The 16,618-nt window shown below is 34.5% G+C and overlaps 1 long non-coding RNA gene across 1 annotated transcript; it reads right to left on the bottom strand.

The window, feature by feature from the left end:
- Nucleotides 1-15,474: 15,474 nt before the first annotated feature.
- LOC141590983 (uncharacterized) lies at nucleotides 15,475-16,354 on the bottom strand. Its single transcript, XR_012520574.1, has 2 exons — nucleotides 15,942-16,354; nucleotides 15,475-15,845 (listed from the first exon to the last, which is right to left on the bottom strand). It is a non-coding gene; the product is annotated as an uncharacterized LOC141590983 (long non-coding RNA).
- Between the last annotated feature and the right edge of the window lie 264 nt (nucleotides 16,355-16,618).

Consider the following 16,618-nt stretch of genomic DNA (forward strand, 5'->3'; position numbering starts at 1 on the left):
CGACCAAACTAAGGTAACGATCGTTAAAAAGTTATAGTGACCGACCTAACAAGGTCTAGTATGTAGTTGCGTAGCTGTCGGATTCCTTAACAAGATTAATCAAATCCTTAACATCACAAACTTGAAAGAATGATCACTTAAATTATCCAATTACCAATATTAAATTATGAATCTTAAGTCAACAACAAGCATACTTCTGCAACAATGATAAAGTCAACTCCTCTGATTATGATCTGTATTCCTGAATCCTCACAAATTACCAATATTAAATTATGAATCTTATATAAATTAATTATGATGTGATGAGAACCATACCAACTCATCACATTATACGTCTCGGCCGTAAGCCTTAAACATTATCCCTTGTTAGACAGCTTGAATTTATCAAGGGCCAACTAATTGCAAGTTCAGAAGGTTCTCAGTTATTCCTACCATTGAGTTTATGCTGAGAAATGAAGAAGATGCAATGCAAGTCAATAGCTGTTTGCATTGTTGTAGCCATCTTAGGTGTGATTTCAACCGCGGTGGGTCTTCTGCTCGAGTTCGCCCCTGATAAGACAATGGTAAGTTGGTAACTGCTCGTTAATTAACCTATTTATGTTCAGGGCCGAAGCTAGAGCGAGTTACTCGATTAATTGCTGAAACCTTTGATGTTTTGGACAGGTTCATTTGTTTCGGTTTAGCTGGAATAACGATGATGACTACTGCACAGGTGAAGATTGTGTGCAGTGCGATTACTTTCGCAGTGCGGCATTCTATCTGTTGGTTGCAGCTTCAGTTTCTGTCATTTTTGGTCAAATCATCATAAGTATCTCAACTGACTGTGGTTGTTGCAGCGGACGGAATTCTTCCTCCTCTTCACAGATACTTTCCATTTTCGCTTTCGTCTTCTCCTGGTAATTATGTTTTGGGATATTCTCTCGTATACCCCTGAACTTTTCGTAAGATGTGCCCTTCGTTTTTCACAAAAAAACTTTGACCGATAATAATTCGATGTTTTGAGTTCAAAAAACGGTAATTTTTTTTCAAACCAATTATCTTGTCAAGGCCTTGAATTTGAAAAAAAAAAAATCACCGCTTTTTGTACTCGTAGCGTGTAGTTATGGTTGGTCAAAGCTTTTTTGACGAATAAACTTTGACCAACCATAATTCCCGACTACGAGTTGAGACATCGGTAAATTCTTTTTCTAAACTTGTAACCAAGAGTTATTAACGTTCAAAATTTTTTTGTAAGAAAAGAGGAACTTTTTGGCTAAATAGTGTTATTTAACAAATTAATTAGACTTGTAGGGTTGATTTTAAACTATTTGGGGTGAATGAGTCCACGTCATCGGTATATTTTTTTTTCCAGTTTTTAGCTGAAGCCGCTGAGATCCTTAGCGGCTTATATTGTATCATTTTTAAGTTCGTGTAATGTGTGTTTGCTGTACTGATATAGTAAAGCCGCTAAGAAACTAGGCGGCTTATCCTATATCGACTCTCTAAAAGCGGCAGCATGAATGCATGTGCAAGTTGAAGTTAATTATGTAAAAATTGGAAAGCCGCTGAGGACTTGGCGGCTTCATTCTTTTTTTTTTTTTTTTTTTTTTTAGAACTCATATTAACTGTTGGAAAATGTACATACAAAGCCGCTAGGGACTTTAACGGTTTTACATAAAAACTGGAAAAAAAAAATTAAGTGATGACGTGGACCCATTGGACCAAAATAGTTTAAAATGGGCCTTAAATTCCTAATTAGTTTGCTAAATAATCCCAATTATCCAAAAAATTCAGAAAAGATGGTACATCTTAGAAAATGAAAAAGTTGAGGGTAAACAAGAGAATATCCCTTATATTTTTGAGATTTTATCACTTGTACCCCTCGAAATAAACATGTAGAATCACTGAGAAAAACAGTGTAGGGATGATAAATTGGCAGGTTGTCATGTATAGCAGCAATAATAGTCTACTTAATCGGAGGAGCAAAACAGTATGGCGTTCAATTCCCCGAGTCAGGCCGCGTGTCGTGTCCTCACTATGCAGTATCTGGGTTGATAATACAAACTGTTTGACACGCCAAATTAACAATTTATTATACCACAATACGTACCAATTAATAGTACTAATTCTAAACTAGTAAAGTAGTAAGCAAAGGGATCGAACCCAAGAAAAGGGGGGTTTTGCAATAGTGTATTCAATAGAGCAAGTAGAACAATTGTGACAAATTAAACAACAAACAAGTATGTAAAAGGGGGGGGGGGGGGGGTGGTTTGGTTTTCAAAAGTAACAAAGGCAAAGCCAAATTCAAACAAAAGTATGTAACAAGCAATCCAACAAGCAAGTTTTAAGATGAAAATTTATCAAATTTAAGAAAGACTTAATCCGACTCAATAAAGTGAGACACTTTAGTTAATAAAACTACTCAATCAATCCTTCTAATTACTATTATTGTCCTATTAGTGAGATTGAATCTCCAAATTCCCTTAATTAGAAGTCAATCACAAGGAAATCACACTTAATAATTGACCCAACTTATTAACTCCTCTAGTGGAAATCACACACATAGATTAATTAACAAGAAGATGAAGCAATAGGAATCTAATGGGTGCAATTACTCACAATGAAATCACAATTAATGAGCAATCACAACTTAATCTCTCAAATGTTACTTAAACCAAGAAGAAATCACATTCATTAGTCTAATAACAAGTTGTTGCAAGATGGGATTACAAGGAAATCACACTTAATAAACCCAACAACATGTAAATTAAAGAACTTGAAAAGATTAAGTAACAAGTAAATCACACTTAATCACTATAATCTAACAAGGATTCCAAAATTAAGCAATTAAACACAAGAGATTAAGAACAATAATACCAATTAAGGAAAGATTAAGGAGTCTTACAACCAAATATTACACCTTTGAGTCGGATTAAGAAAAGGAGATTAGTTCTCTATAATAGATCTAAAACCCAAATTAGATGATAATTCTTCAATTACAACTTGATTCACAAAATAAAGCCTAAAATAAAGCATAAGATAATGAATCCCTAATGGCATTCACCTATATATAGTCCTAGATTAAAGAAGAAATGATGGGCTTAAGTTGGAAGGAGCCCGTAATCAAAAACGCATAAAACCCAGGTAGGGCGCACGGTGCGCCTGGACTGCTGAACTTGCGCTTTAATTTTTTCCTTTGCTTCTCCTCTTGGATGGTTCTTCCCTTGTTCTCTTGTAGCTTGCTTCCATGCTTCACTTGTGACTTAGAACCACCCCGAGCTTCCTCCGAAACCGATCAAAACCTCCATAACAACTCTACACTCGGAATTGGTCAATAAAGACATAAGTCAAGCAAAAACCGCTTCCTAATGTTGCTTATTGTGCATAAAACATGGTAAATAGATGGTAAACATATGAGCTTATCACTGTTACAAGGTTAAACCTGGGATATTTGGTGCAGCTGCTGCATTTTCTTTTGGTGCTGCATCAACTTACCTTATTTCGATTTCCAAAAATAACAGGAGAGAAATTTCAGGTACTACTGAGTTTCAGAATCATGGTAATTCTCCTAATCATATGGATGGTCCGACTGACATAGAAATAGCGCTACCAGACGTCCCAGCAACACCAGTGCGCCAGTTTGTGGCAGCTGAACGATATCAGCTTCCAACAGAACCACGGCGAATTCCTGTGATGGTACATGCTATTAACCAAATCACCTAATAAATTGAGATGTGGAAAGATTGATATGAATATTATTGATGAATTGAACTGTGTATTACAAAAGAATGCTCTGCCTATTTATACAATAAAGGGATATGCAAATATACAGGAAGAATTATTGTGATATTTACAGAAAAGGAAGGGAAAGATCAGGGAAAGATTATAGGGCTTGGTCTTCCTGATTTGCTGGGATTTGCAACGGTGTTGTGGATGCCGAGTTTGGTAAGTGTCCGTTGCATTGTTTATTACCCCCCCCCCCTCTCAAGTTGGAGCGTGGAGATTTGAAACGCCCAACTTGGACAGTAGCTCATTAAAAGAGGATCGTCCAAGAGCTTTTGTTAGTATGTCTGCTAGCTGACCTTTAGTGTGAGCATATTTCGTGGCAATCATACCCTTTTGTATCTCATCCCGTATAAAATGACAGTCAATTTCAATGTGCTTTGTACGCTCGTGAAAGACGGGATTCTTGGCAATGTAGAGTGCAGATTGGTTGTCACAATGGAGGTTGATGGGCTCGTTGTGAGATATTCCAATAAATTCAAGAAGTCCTTTGAGCCATTTCACAGGTTGTGTATGCCATAGCGCGATACTCGGATTCAGTAGATGATAGAGAAACTGTATTTTGCTTCTTCGTTTTCCAAGAGATGGGAGACGAGCCAAGAAAGACAATGTATGCTGAAATAGAACGGCGGGTAATCGGACAACTAGCATAGGCAGCGTCACAATAGGCGTCAAGGCGGAGGCTGCTATCAGAGCGGAGAAGAATGCCTTGTCCGGGTGAGTTTTTGAGATAACGAACAACTTGAAGGGCCGCATTCCAGTGCTCTTTCCGTGGAGCATGCATGAATTGAGCTAAAATGTGCACCGAATAGATGAGTTCAGGTCGAGTAATGGAGAGATAAACCAATCGCCCAACTAGTCTTCTATACGGTTGTGGATCATGAAGTAGATCGTTTGTTGACAGGGCAAGTTGTTGGTTGGGTTCCATGGGAATAGAGGTGGGTTTAGACCCGAGGAGCCCAGTTTCCGTTAATATGTCGAGGGCATACTTTCGTTGGGAGACAAAGATACCCGTATTGTTTCGTGCAATTTCAAGCCCGAGAAAGTATTTTAGGGTCCCGAGGTCTTTCATGTAAAAGCATTGGCTGAGATAACTTTTAAATTCGGTGATCTTTTCTTTGTTGTTGCCACATATGACCAAATCGTCGACATAGACAAGGACGTGAATTTATGTAGATAAAGTTTTCATGGAAAATAAAGAGTAATCATAGGGGCATTGTTTCAAACCATATTGAAGGAGTGCGGAAGCGAGTTTGGCATACCAACAACGAGGGGCCTGACGGAGTCCATAAAGAGATTTTCGCAACCGACAGACCTTTCCGTTTTCCAAGATATTGAGCCCGGGTGGTGGTTTCATATAGACCTCTTCATGAAGGTTGCCGTGGAGGAAGGCGTTGTGGACGTCCATTTGATGTAGTGTCCAATTCTTGGTCGCGGCAATGGCAAGTAAGGTACGGACGATGACTAATTTTACTGTGGGAGCAAATGTTTCGTTGTAATCTACTCCCTCGACTTGTCTATTTCCCATCACCACCAAGCGAGCTTTGTATCGTTCAATAGTTCCATCGGCGTTGTATTTTATCTTATTGTGGACATGGGCCACGGGGGCGCTTGGGAAACAAGCGTTTGCATTTGTGGAGTCGCCACCAATTTTTATGGGAAATTGGAACCGTTCGAAGACCTCGTGTCATGTCAAGACACAAAGTAGAGACATGAACACCAAGAACTCGTTACCCTTAGCATTCTATGTTTAGAATGACTCTCGTGGATGCCAATGAACACGGATGTTCACAGAGATCTAGAGTAAGGGGTGAGGGTACGTATTAGGAAGCTCTTTTGATCGAACACCTAATCCCGCCCGCCTCGATAGCGGCCTCTACTAATGATTAGAGAAGTTATCTATACTCGATATATTGTCGATTATATGCATGCAATGCAACATCCATAGAATTAATCCTAGCATGTGAAGATTAATACTAAGTCGGTGAACAAGTAATTTAACATACAATTAATTGGGGTCAAAGTGAATGTTAGATTAATTACATGTGAATGCCAAGTAAATAAATCATACATAATAAATACGAATACGAAATAAAGAAATATACAATTGATAAACTTGAATCTACGTCATAAACATGCCCAAAAGAGTTTTAGAAATAAAATAAAAGAATAAATGAAAATTAGAAAATTGGAAAAAAAATAAGGAAATTGGAAATTGATTTAAATTAGGAAAATTGGAAAAATAAGGAAATTTGAAGAAAAGGAAAATTTGGAAAATAAGGAAAATATGGAAATATGGAAAATATGGAAATTATGGAGAATATGGAAATAAGAAAAATATGGAAATAAGGAAAATGGTTAATTAAAATCCTAATTAGAAACCCTACGTCAAAACGAGAAGAGTTCAGAGGCAGAAACCACCTCAGAACAGGCGCAACATCTGCTGCGTCCTCTGGAAGAGGCGCAGCACTTCCTGCGTCTGTTCTTGAGTTGGGTTCTGACTGTGAAGGTCAGACTCGCGGTTTTTTAATGTTCGTTGGTTAATTTACATTGATTTATTGATTGGTAATTCGAGTAGAAGTGATTAATTGATTTACATGAATCTGGGATCGTCATGAAGTGAAAGAAAACAATTTAAAACGAATTATTATAACTTAGATATTATTTACGATATTGGAATTGATTTATTTACAAACTTGAAGTTAATGGTGGAAACAAAAGATTACGAATTGATGAAGAAAACAGATTCAAAACATGTATCAAAGACGAAATCAAGGGACTTGATATGAACGAATCGAGTCTCTAAAATCCGAGTTTGAATTTATGACGAAAACCCACAAATATTAATTATAAGGGATTTAAGTCGAAAATTATTGAAATGGATTCATAAAAACTAATTTGAAAATTATTAGGTGAAATAAGGGAAAGAACGAAGAAAGAAAAATAAAAGACGAAAGGAACAAAAACCCGAGGAAGAAGAAGAAGTGCATCAACTGAAAGCAGCCTCGGAAGAGGCGCAGCAGAATCTGCGCCCTTTCGAAGGCGCATCGTTGATGCGATTCTTCCCACGTCGATCGTGTTACTTCCGTTAAAAGGATTTTAAAAAAGGTGATTTTAAAAGACGGTTTCGAGCATGCTTATGACATAAATTCTTACATTAATTATAATACAGAAAATAAATACATTAAATAAAATTGGGATTTTACACCATCAGACTTACATGTTAGCGTCGCGAGATTTAACTAAATCGGTTTTTAGTGGTAACTCGACTCGAACTTTAATGCAAATATGAAAGTGCCCTTGCAAGAGGAAAACGATTAATTAATTAAGTTGATTGATTGTGGAGTTGGTCAAATTGGTCGGTCATGCAAACGAGGCTGGTACTCAGAAGGATCCGAGCTTACGTGGTCGAATGTTCAAGCACGTAGACGCCAAAAAGTAAGAACAAAGGTCTAGAATGCAAAGGGAGAAGAGAAGGGCGGACACTCGCGTGAGAAATATGTGAGACCGAAGGTCTCTATTTATACTAATCACGCGGAGAAAATATGGAAAGGAGAGAAAGATCCGGAAATAACCGACTTAGGTTAAACACGGAAACTTGGACAAAAAGAAAACCTGGAGGAAAAGGCGCAGCAGATGTTGCGTCCCTTGGAAGAGGCGCAGCACTTGCTGCGTCCTTTCCTCAGCGGGTTCCTCCTGCGCAAGAAAGCGCGTTTGACAGTCTGTCGTATTTTAGGCATAACTTTCTCTACAAGACTCGGAATAAGGTGATTTTGGTGGCGTTGGAAAGCTAAGAAAGAGATCTAGAACTTTCTGTGAAATAGGCCTGACCCAAAAAAGTCTTTATCACCTCGTAAAACGGGCCTAAAGGTCGGGTTGTCATTTTAACTAAATGAAATGCACATTTTGTAATGTAAACTTTATGTTTAGCCTAATGAAGTGACATGAGACTCAAAATGAGATATAATCTCGACATTTTATGACATACTAACCTTAGGTAGACAAGCACATTGCTTTGACTCGGGATTTGACGGTTTTAGGAAATGAAGACGGTTTTTGACCCAGACTCCAAATGAACTCTAATTACTGCCAAAACGACCGTAATGACACCTAGATGACAACCATGAGGTAGACACAAGTGTTTGAGTTATCACTTGACGATAAACTTACGAATTATCACAAATCGTTCCGCGTACCAAACATGCGGCCCAATCATCACCGGGTGGTTTGCGGGAGGTGCAGAAACGAGGTGTCTACACTTATATACCCATTTGGACCAGATGGCCTTTTTGTTGGGAGGAAGATCTTCTATTGTCCAAGTTTCGTTGGATTACCCACAGATCGATTGCAGTTGTCTTCAGCTTCATTCTTGTTAATCTTGCATTGTTTGTTTTAGAAATGTCATGTTATTTTAAGACTCTCTGGTCTGAAATCTTTCTTTGATTGTTAGTTTCGGCACCTGTCGCAGCTCGCTCCGGACGCCGCTAATGAGGTAGATCTCTGAACGTGATGCTGAGGTAGTCTTTTGATTTTTTAATTGCACTGACAACCACCTGTACCATCAATCGTTAGTGATGGCCTAATCATTTGATCTGGTACTTTGTCAACAATGTCTCTCCACCCCGGTTTTTTCTTTCGGGTTAAGTCCGGTGATGTACTGTTGTGTGCTAACCTGTTATTTAATGTCTTAAAGTGAGTGGATGTAACAAAAATATGGTATCCTAAACCCTATTTTAGGATTAAGATAGTCAAATTATGGAATATGAGATAGTGTTATCGAGTGATGTATTCCAAGGCTCGGTATCACCCTTACATCCGAAATGTAACACATAGATTAAAGAAGTCACTTGCTATTAATATATCTAGTCAATGCCCTCATTAATGAGTGCCAAATCCTTATATATTTGACTTTAATCATACCGACAATGGTGAACATTGGAACCTAAAGGGCTGCTGCTTGCTGCCTATGACTATGAGATGTATAATAATGTACTTTATAAAATGTCAATTTTAAATAACTAGTTGTTGCTCTGCGCCCTCCCAGGCGCAGTGCCCCAATTTGGTCGAGCTTGTAGGTCTGCGTACTGGGTAATACTGTAGAGCAAATGGGATTAAAGTTAACATTCGCACTGATATGTGTGGCGAACGGGATAGCACTATTGTGTACAGCATACCCCCATGTAAACTGAGGGTTAAATAGTTCTTAGATCGGTCTTCCATTTGGGTTAATAATCATTTATATGACCCTAAAAGCATATATCACGGGGAAAATTGGTGTTGTGATTGAAGCTTGCGGAGTGAATGTTATGGTTAAAAAGATGTGTGCTAGGAAAAGGATGTGTGAGCTCTTGGGACAAGTTGAGCATTCACGGAATCTAAAAATAATACACATTTGGACAGAAATGTATATAACTAAATAAAAACAGATTTAGTGTTAAATACATACTTCATTCAATACATTATAACTAAATAAAAACAATTTTAGTGTTAAATACATACTCAAATCAATACATTATAACAAATAGAATGTGTGACCCGAACATCCGTACAATAATCGATAGCTTATGTATTAAATTGTACTTCAAGCCCTTTGAGGACAACTCTTAGACATTATATACTCCGTAGCATGTTTCACTCCATCGCTCTCTCTGCCAATTTCGACATTGTCTAGCAACACTTTAATATGGAACATCAGAACACGATAAGTCGAATAACAAAGCTATGTATCACAGTCAATTCCTAAAAAATCAAGCTGGACAAAAAGTTAACATATTATTCGCACAGCTAACATTGTAAAATTCTGTACAGAGTATATATACAACCATTGTTTTTAGTCTTCACTGACCTTTTTCAAGCAATTGCACATTTAGCAACTCTTGCAAGTCAAGAAGATTTTGAAACTCAAAATTTGGTTATTCGGCCAACCTACAAGTTTCATTTTGGTGAAAACTAATAGGCTAATACACTATTGAGGGTCGATCCCACGAGGAGCCTATTATTTCTTCCGAAATTGCAGCCTGTGGAAATTCAGGCCTACATCGAATTCATTTGAATGAAACGCCGTATTGATAAAGGGAAGTAGCTGATGGTTTTAAATTAAACCTCGCAAGTGCACGATTGTCGTTGTACACTATTGAGAGTCGATCCCACGAGGAGCTAGGGAGAGTATTAATCGTTCTAATACTTAAGCTTAGCTAAGTCGATAATAAAAAGGTGAAGGTAATATTCTAACAACTAAACTAAATAAAATAAAATGCAATTTAACAAGAGAGGTGGAAATGAGCAAGATAAGACTAAGGTGTAATTCAAATGATTAAAAAGGCTTAGAACTCGGTTCTCCCACAACAATTCATAACTTCACTCAATTAACTCCCTAGGCTAATCATAAGGTAGATAGATAGGTGAGGAGGAGAGACTCTAATTCGCCTAAGACCCCCCTCTCGGGTTCGAAGGTCGGAATCCCTAACTCAACACCCAACAACCCCAAAAACGTGCATTTTTTCAAGGCGGTCAAGAATTTGGTCAAGGTCATTAAGCACTCATCGTATTCCGGGTCATCCCACTCCTCCTCTCGGAGGTCGATTTCAAACGCTAGTCTAGAGGTACCCTCCCTTGGTTCTCCCTTTCGGTCTCAACCTAGGTTAGTGATAAGACCAATTTCCGGGTATCCAATTTACAACCTAACCAACTCTCGTTGGTGGACAAGGGTTACAAATTGACACTACCCAAAATCAATCCATAACCCAAATCATTCCTCTAAACTACCCTCACCAATTTCCCCAAACAATTAACCTTTATGAGAATCAATTAGTGGAATTACTCATGTCGGGTCAAACCGAGTCCTGGTAGAAGACTACTCACTATCATGGTTCTAAAGACAATAGAGACAATAAAGATGGATTCTTTAAGCATAATCATGGTGGAAGAATAAATTCTACTACTAATCATGTAATAATCCAACACAAATTATGAGAGGAAACTAATTAAGATGAAATTAAAATAAAAAGGCATAAACTTTGACACAACTACTCAAAGATTCAATCTTTGGGTGAGGAACAACAATTGGAAACATGAACAAGAAAGAGAAAAAAGTAACTGTAAACAAATGAAATTAAAGAGATAAATAAGAGGAAGAATTATACCAACAAACATAAAGATGAAAACTTGGATTGAAATATGGAAGGATTCTTCAATTCTCCAAATACAACCCAAAATTACTAATTGTAAACTAATGAAAAGAGAAGAACTTGGATAAGCTAGAGAACAATTACACTAATATTTAGTAAAATTTACAAATTTGATTAAAGGGAAAATTAATTGGAGATGTTTTTGTCTTACAATATTGAGAGAATAAGATAAACTAGTCTAATTTCTAATCTAATTCTAAGGTAAATGAATGAGTGTGTTTCTAATGTTATGTAGTGTCCTTTTATACTAGTCTAATCTCTATATATATATAAAAGAGAGTTTTTCCGAGCGATCTGAGAGCGTCCACATCATCAAAAATTAATTTAGGAAAGTATCATAAATAATAATTTTTGATGTAAAAAATAAAGTGGAGAATATTTTAATTAATATAATATATATATTTCCTAAATTATATTCAAGTGATATTTCCAATTTTTATATCAAACTTTTACATTTCACTTGACAAAAAAGTATCGTTAAAAAATTATTAAAATAATATAATTAGCTTCGTGGTAAAAAATGCTATCATTAGAGTATAGATTTCGTATTATTTGCACATATTAAAAAAATTTAATATGTAAATTGTGTGATTCTTAGTATGTTTTGTCCCACATTGAAAAATAACGTAGGTGTGGTAAATATACTACATATAAATAGTAGAATTGTCCCACATCTAAAGATTAGTATAAGGTGATGTGATCCTATGATTATAAATAGGAGGCATATTTGGAACTTATGTATCACCCAAAAATTTTTGAGTCTCATAAATATTTTTTTAAAGAGCTCTTAGGATTTTCTATCATTATCTACGATATGATATAAAAAATAAAGTGGAAATCGTTGGGAACTACCCGGGAAAGAGTTAAAAACATGAACAAGAAAATTAAAAAAATACAAAACTAAAGGTTTTATTAATGTTAGTCTCCTGACACAGTACAAAGCTAAAGATTTTACTAATGGTTGTCTTCTTAATGCAGTAATAGAGCGTTTATGAGTCGTTATATGTACAATGTAGAGATCTCTATCTAATGATCGAGCTAAGTGGTTTTACCTTCAAAGAAAAATAATATGTATACAATAGTGGTTTTTCTTTTTAAGAAGAGACATGTACTTATTTTTCACATTGAAAAATAATGTAGGCATGATGAACATACTACGTCTAAATAATTAAATTATGTATCTCACATCGAAAGAATAGTATACAATAGGGTGATTATATAAATATAAATAGGAGGTATCTTTGAAACTTAGGTATTAACCCAAAATTTTTTGATATAAAAGATATGTAATTTTTAGTATGTTATAAGTCCCACATTGAAAAATAATGTGGGTGTGGTGAATATATTATGTATAACTAATAGAATTGTCCCATATATATATATACATTTTCTATATTATATAAAAGTGATGTTTATAATTTTATATAAAAACTTTATATTTCATTTAACAAAAAAGTATCGTATGAAAATTATATAATTAGATTGTGACAAAAAAAATGATATCATTAGAGTGTAGATTGTATTGTACTTTCTCATTATTAAATCGGATTGATGTCAAAGTAGCTGCGAAAAAAATGGTGTACGTAGTATGTTATTTGTCCTACATTGAAAAGTAATGTAAATGTGCTGAATATACTATGTATAAATATTAGAATTGTACCACATCGGAAGATTACCATAAGTCAGGGTGATCTTATGATTATAAATAGAAGTCATAACCCTAAATCTTTTGATTTTCTTAAGTATTTTCAGATAGAGCTCTTAAAAGAGTTTGTATTACTGTCTCTACAATAATGATTTCTAACCTAAGTTAATCTTTGGAAAATCTTTTAGTTATTGTAATATATACTCTGTATTTCTTATTTTATATTCAAGTGCTTTTTGTAATTTTTATATAAAATTTTTTACATTTCATTTGGCAAAATAATGTCGGTAAAAATTATGAAATATGGATTTAGGAATTAGATGATGAAGTGTTTGTGTAATAGATAACAAAAGAAAAAGGCGTCACACCTCATAGGAGTAATGGCGTTATGACGAAAGTTGTCAAATGGTATTCTGGGAAAGAAAAAGGTGAACATAGGGGTACCATTTGCAGAAACTTAAAATTAGGGGTACCATGTGTAATCTATCAAAGTTCAAGGTTACCATGAGAATTTTCCAATATTATAATGATATAGTTAATTAAATTTTCATTTAAAAGAGAGAGATATCCGTACCAATAAAACAATAAAGGGGGTATTATTCTTTAATTGTTATTTTATTATCAACCCATCAAACTTAACATCCATTTAACAGCCTTTACATTAGGGGTATCATGGAAAAAAAATGGAACCTCAAGGGTACCATAGGAGATTCTTAAAAGTAGGGGTAACATGGAAAACCTGACAAAATTAAGGGGTACCACGGGAAATTTATGTATCTCAATTATGATAAAAAAATTTTTGAATAAAAACAACGTACAAATATTAATGGAGAGTACTTTATCTTATTATTAAATTTAATATAACTATTAGATATAATAAGTAGCAATTGTCCGTATTTGGTATTCGGGATCTGGTTGGATGTCGAACTAAGTGCAAAAAAGATGGTGTAATTCTGAGTATGTTATTTGTTCCACATTGAAAAACAATGCAGGTTTGATGAATATATACTACGTATAAATAGTAGAATTGTCCCACATCATAAAAATAATCCAAGTTTGGTGAATATATTACTTATAAATAGTAGAATTGTCCCACATCGAAAGATTGGTATAAGTGGGTGATTATATGATTATAAATAAGAGTTAACCCACATCATCAAAAAATTAATTTAGGGAAGTATCATAAATAATAATTTTTGACTTAAAAAATAAAGTGGAGAATCTTTTAATTATTATAATATATATATATATATATATATATATATATATATATATATATATATATATATATATATATATATATATATATATATATATAGAGAGAGAGAGAGAGAGAGATTGGATTTGGTGATTTTGGTTCTTATGGTGAGTTGTGAGTTGGGGAATCTCAACCATTAGATTAAATTAGAGATGAGTGGCAAAGATTAATCTTAGTTGTCATATAAAAGCATTGTTATTTAGTTTATTTTTTTTTTCTAGTCTTTACTCTTTTTTTTACTTTAATTTTTTTATCTCTTTTTTTTTACGTCGTGTTATTATGCTTTTTTTTACAACTTTGATTTTTTTTTTCTCTTATGCTTTTCTCTAATTTTCTCATTATGTTACCTTTTTTTATTTTTATTTTTGTACCAATTTTTTTTTTTGGTTGAATTTTTTTCACTCTTATTTTTTTTACCTCGTGTTATTATGCTGTTATTGTGCTTTTTTTTAACGACTTTGATTTTTTTTTTTTTCTTTTTTTTTTACCACATGTTATTGTGCTGTTATTGTTATTCCGCTGTTATCGTGATGTTATTCTGCTGTTACTTTGATTTTTTTTACGACTTTGATTTTTTTTTCTTTTTTTACCACGTGTTATTGTGCTGTTATTCTACTGTTATTCTGCTGTTATTGTGATGTTATTCCAGTGTCTTGATTTTTTTACTACTTTGATATTTTTTACTACTTTGATATTTTTACTCTTTTTTTTACCGCATGTTATTGTGCTGTTATTCTGATGTTATTTTGATGTTATTCCGGTGTCACTTTGATTTTTTTTACGACTTTGATTTTTTTTCTTTTTTTTTTTACCACATGTTAGTGCTGTTATTCTACTGTTATTCTGCTGTTATTGTGATGTTATTCCGGTGTCACTTTGATTTTCTACTACTTTGATTTTTTTTACTATTTTGATTTTTTTACTCTTTTTTTTTACTGCATGTTATTGTGCTATTATTCTGGTGTTATTGTAATGTTATTCCGGTGTAACTTTGATTTTTTTTACGACTTTGATTTTTTTTCTTTTTTTTTTCCCACGTGTTATTGTGCTGTTATTCTACTGTTATTCTGCTGTTATTGTGATGTTATTCCGGTGTCACTTTGATTTTTTTAGTTTTTTTTAACCGCATGTTATTGTGCTGTTATTCTGGTATTATTGTAATGTTATTGCTGTCCAATAAATGACAAAAGACACCAAGTCAGTCCCATATTTCCTATTCCAGTTGCTAAAACACAAGGGAACTTGAATTTCCAAGTTATCGAACCACAAACAATGGAAAACAGTTCATCAATTCAATCTATTGCAAATGTTGAAACACAAATTCTTGTTTGTGACGGCACATATCCGTCACTCTTGAGTGACGGATACCATTTTACATCACAAAGTACCCACTTTTTCTCTCTCTGCAACACTATTCATGTGGTCCCCTTTCTCCACTAACCCTTTTTGTTACCATTTTAACTCACAAAATATCCGCCACAAATGGTAACCCGTCACAAGGGAGACCAATTGATGTTGAAAATGTAATAGAGATTCAAGCCTCTAAATATAATTCATGCTGCAAATGCCAATAAGCATGTAATCAAACACATACATTAACAAATCAAACCGAGAATTCATTAATGTAATCTCGTACCAAACTGTAATAGATCAATAATTCAAAAGACAGTAGCAACAATAATTAACAATAGATCAAATTTCTTCTTCTCTAGTAATAGCCTGAAACCTATTACATATCTGACCATTGGCAGCCATAAAATTAACTTTGTAATTCTTAAGAACTTCATTACTCTAATATTTTTGTTTTTATCTAAATTTTACAACAGCCCTATTGAAATTGGCCATGTCAGGGAGCTAGCGACATACATCTATAAGATGACGAAATCTACCCTTGAGCTGGCGAAACCAAATTTACGGTGCCGCTAGTCAAACCAGGAAGAAAATTTACACAACACCTGAAGGAAGACGCATAACAAGTTGCCCTCCGAAAATGCTGCAAGAATAATAAGAAATGAGAAGGATTAGTGACGGGACCAAGAGGTATCATATTACATCCGACAAAACAAGAACGATTTGTATCTTGACAGACCAGTCTCATATTGTGAGATCAGCCCTGTTCAGATAAAATCTTGACCAATACCCGTTATCCCATTAAGAAGTGAAATCAAGATGTAACTACCCATAATATGGGTCAGTATCGTGATAAATTTTAAAGTCGTTGATGATGAATTGATTAATGGTAAGAAGGCCGGCGGAAAAAGCGGCGGTGGTGGGAAGCAATCGCCGCCGTCGACGGCGGAGAAATCCGACGGAAAGCGAATGCCAATACGACGTCGTTGAAGGATGATATTTCGATGATGATTGTTGGAGAAGGAGAGATGAACAATGGGTGGGATTTCAGGGAATATAATAGAAGAGAGAGAAAGAAAAAGTAGTGTGAGGTAATGTAAGCCGTAAGATCTTATTATTCAATGGTTTAGATTTTCCAAACTCACAACTCACCGTAAGAACCAAACTCACGAGATCCCGCCTCTATATATATATATATATATATATATATATATATATATATATATATATATATATATATATATATATTTCCTAAATTATATTCAAGTGATATTTCCAATTTTTATATCAAACTTTTACATTTCATTTGGCAAAAAAAGATCGTTAAAAAAATTATTAAAATAATATAATTAGCTTCGTGGTAAAAAAATGCTATCATTAGAGTATAGATTTCATATTATTTGCACATATTAAAAC

The sequence above is a fragment of the Silene latifolia genome, chromosome 7 (assembly GCF_048544455.1).
Source record: "Silene latifolia isolate original U9 population chromosome 7, ASM4854445v1, whole genome shotgun sequence".
NCBI lineage: Eukaryota > Viridiplantae > Streptophyta > Magnoliopsida > Caryophyllales > Caryophyllaceae > Silene > Silene latifolia.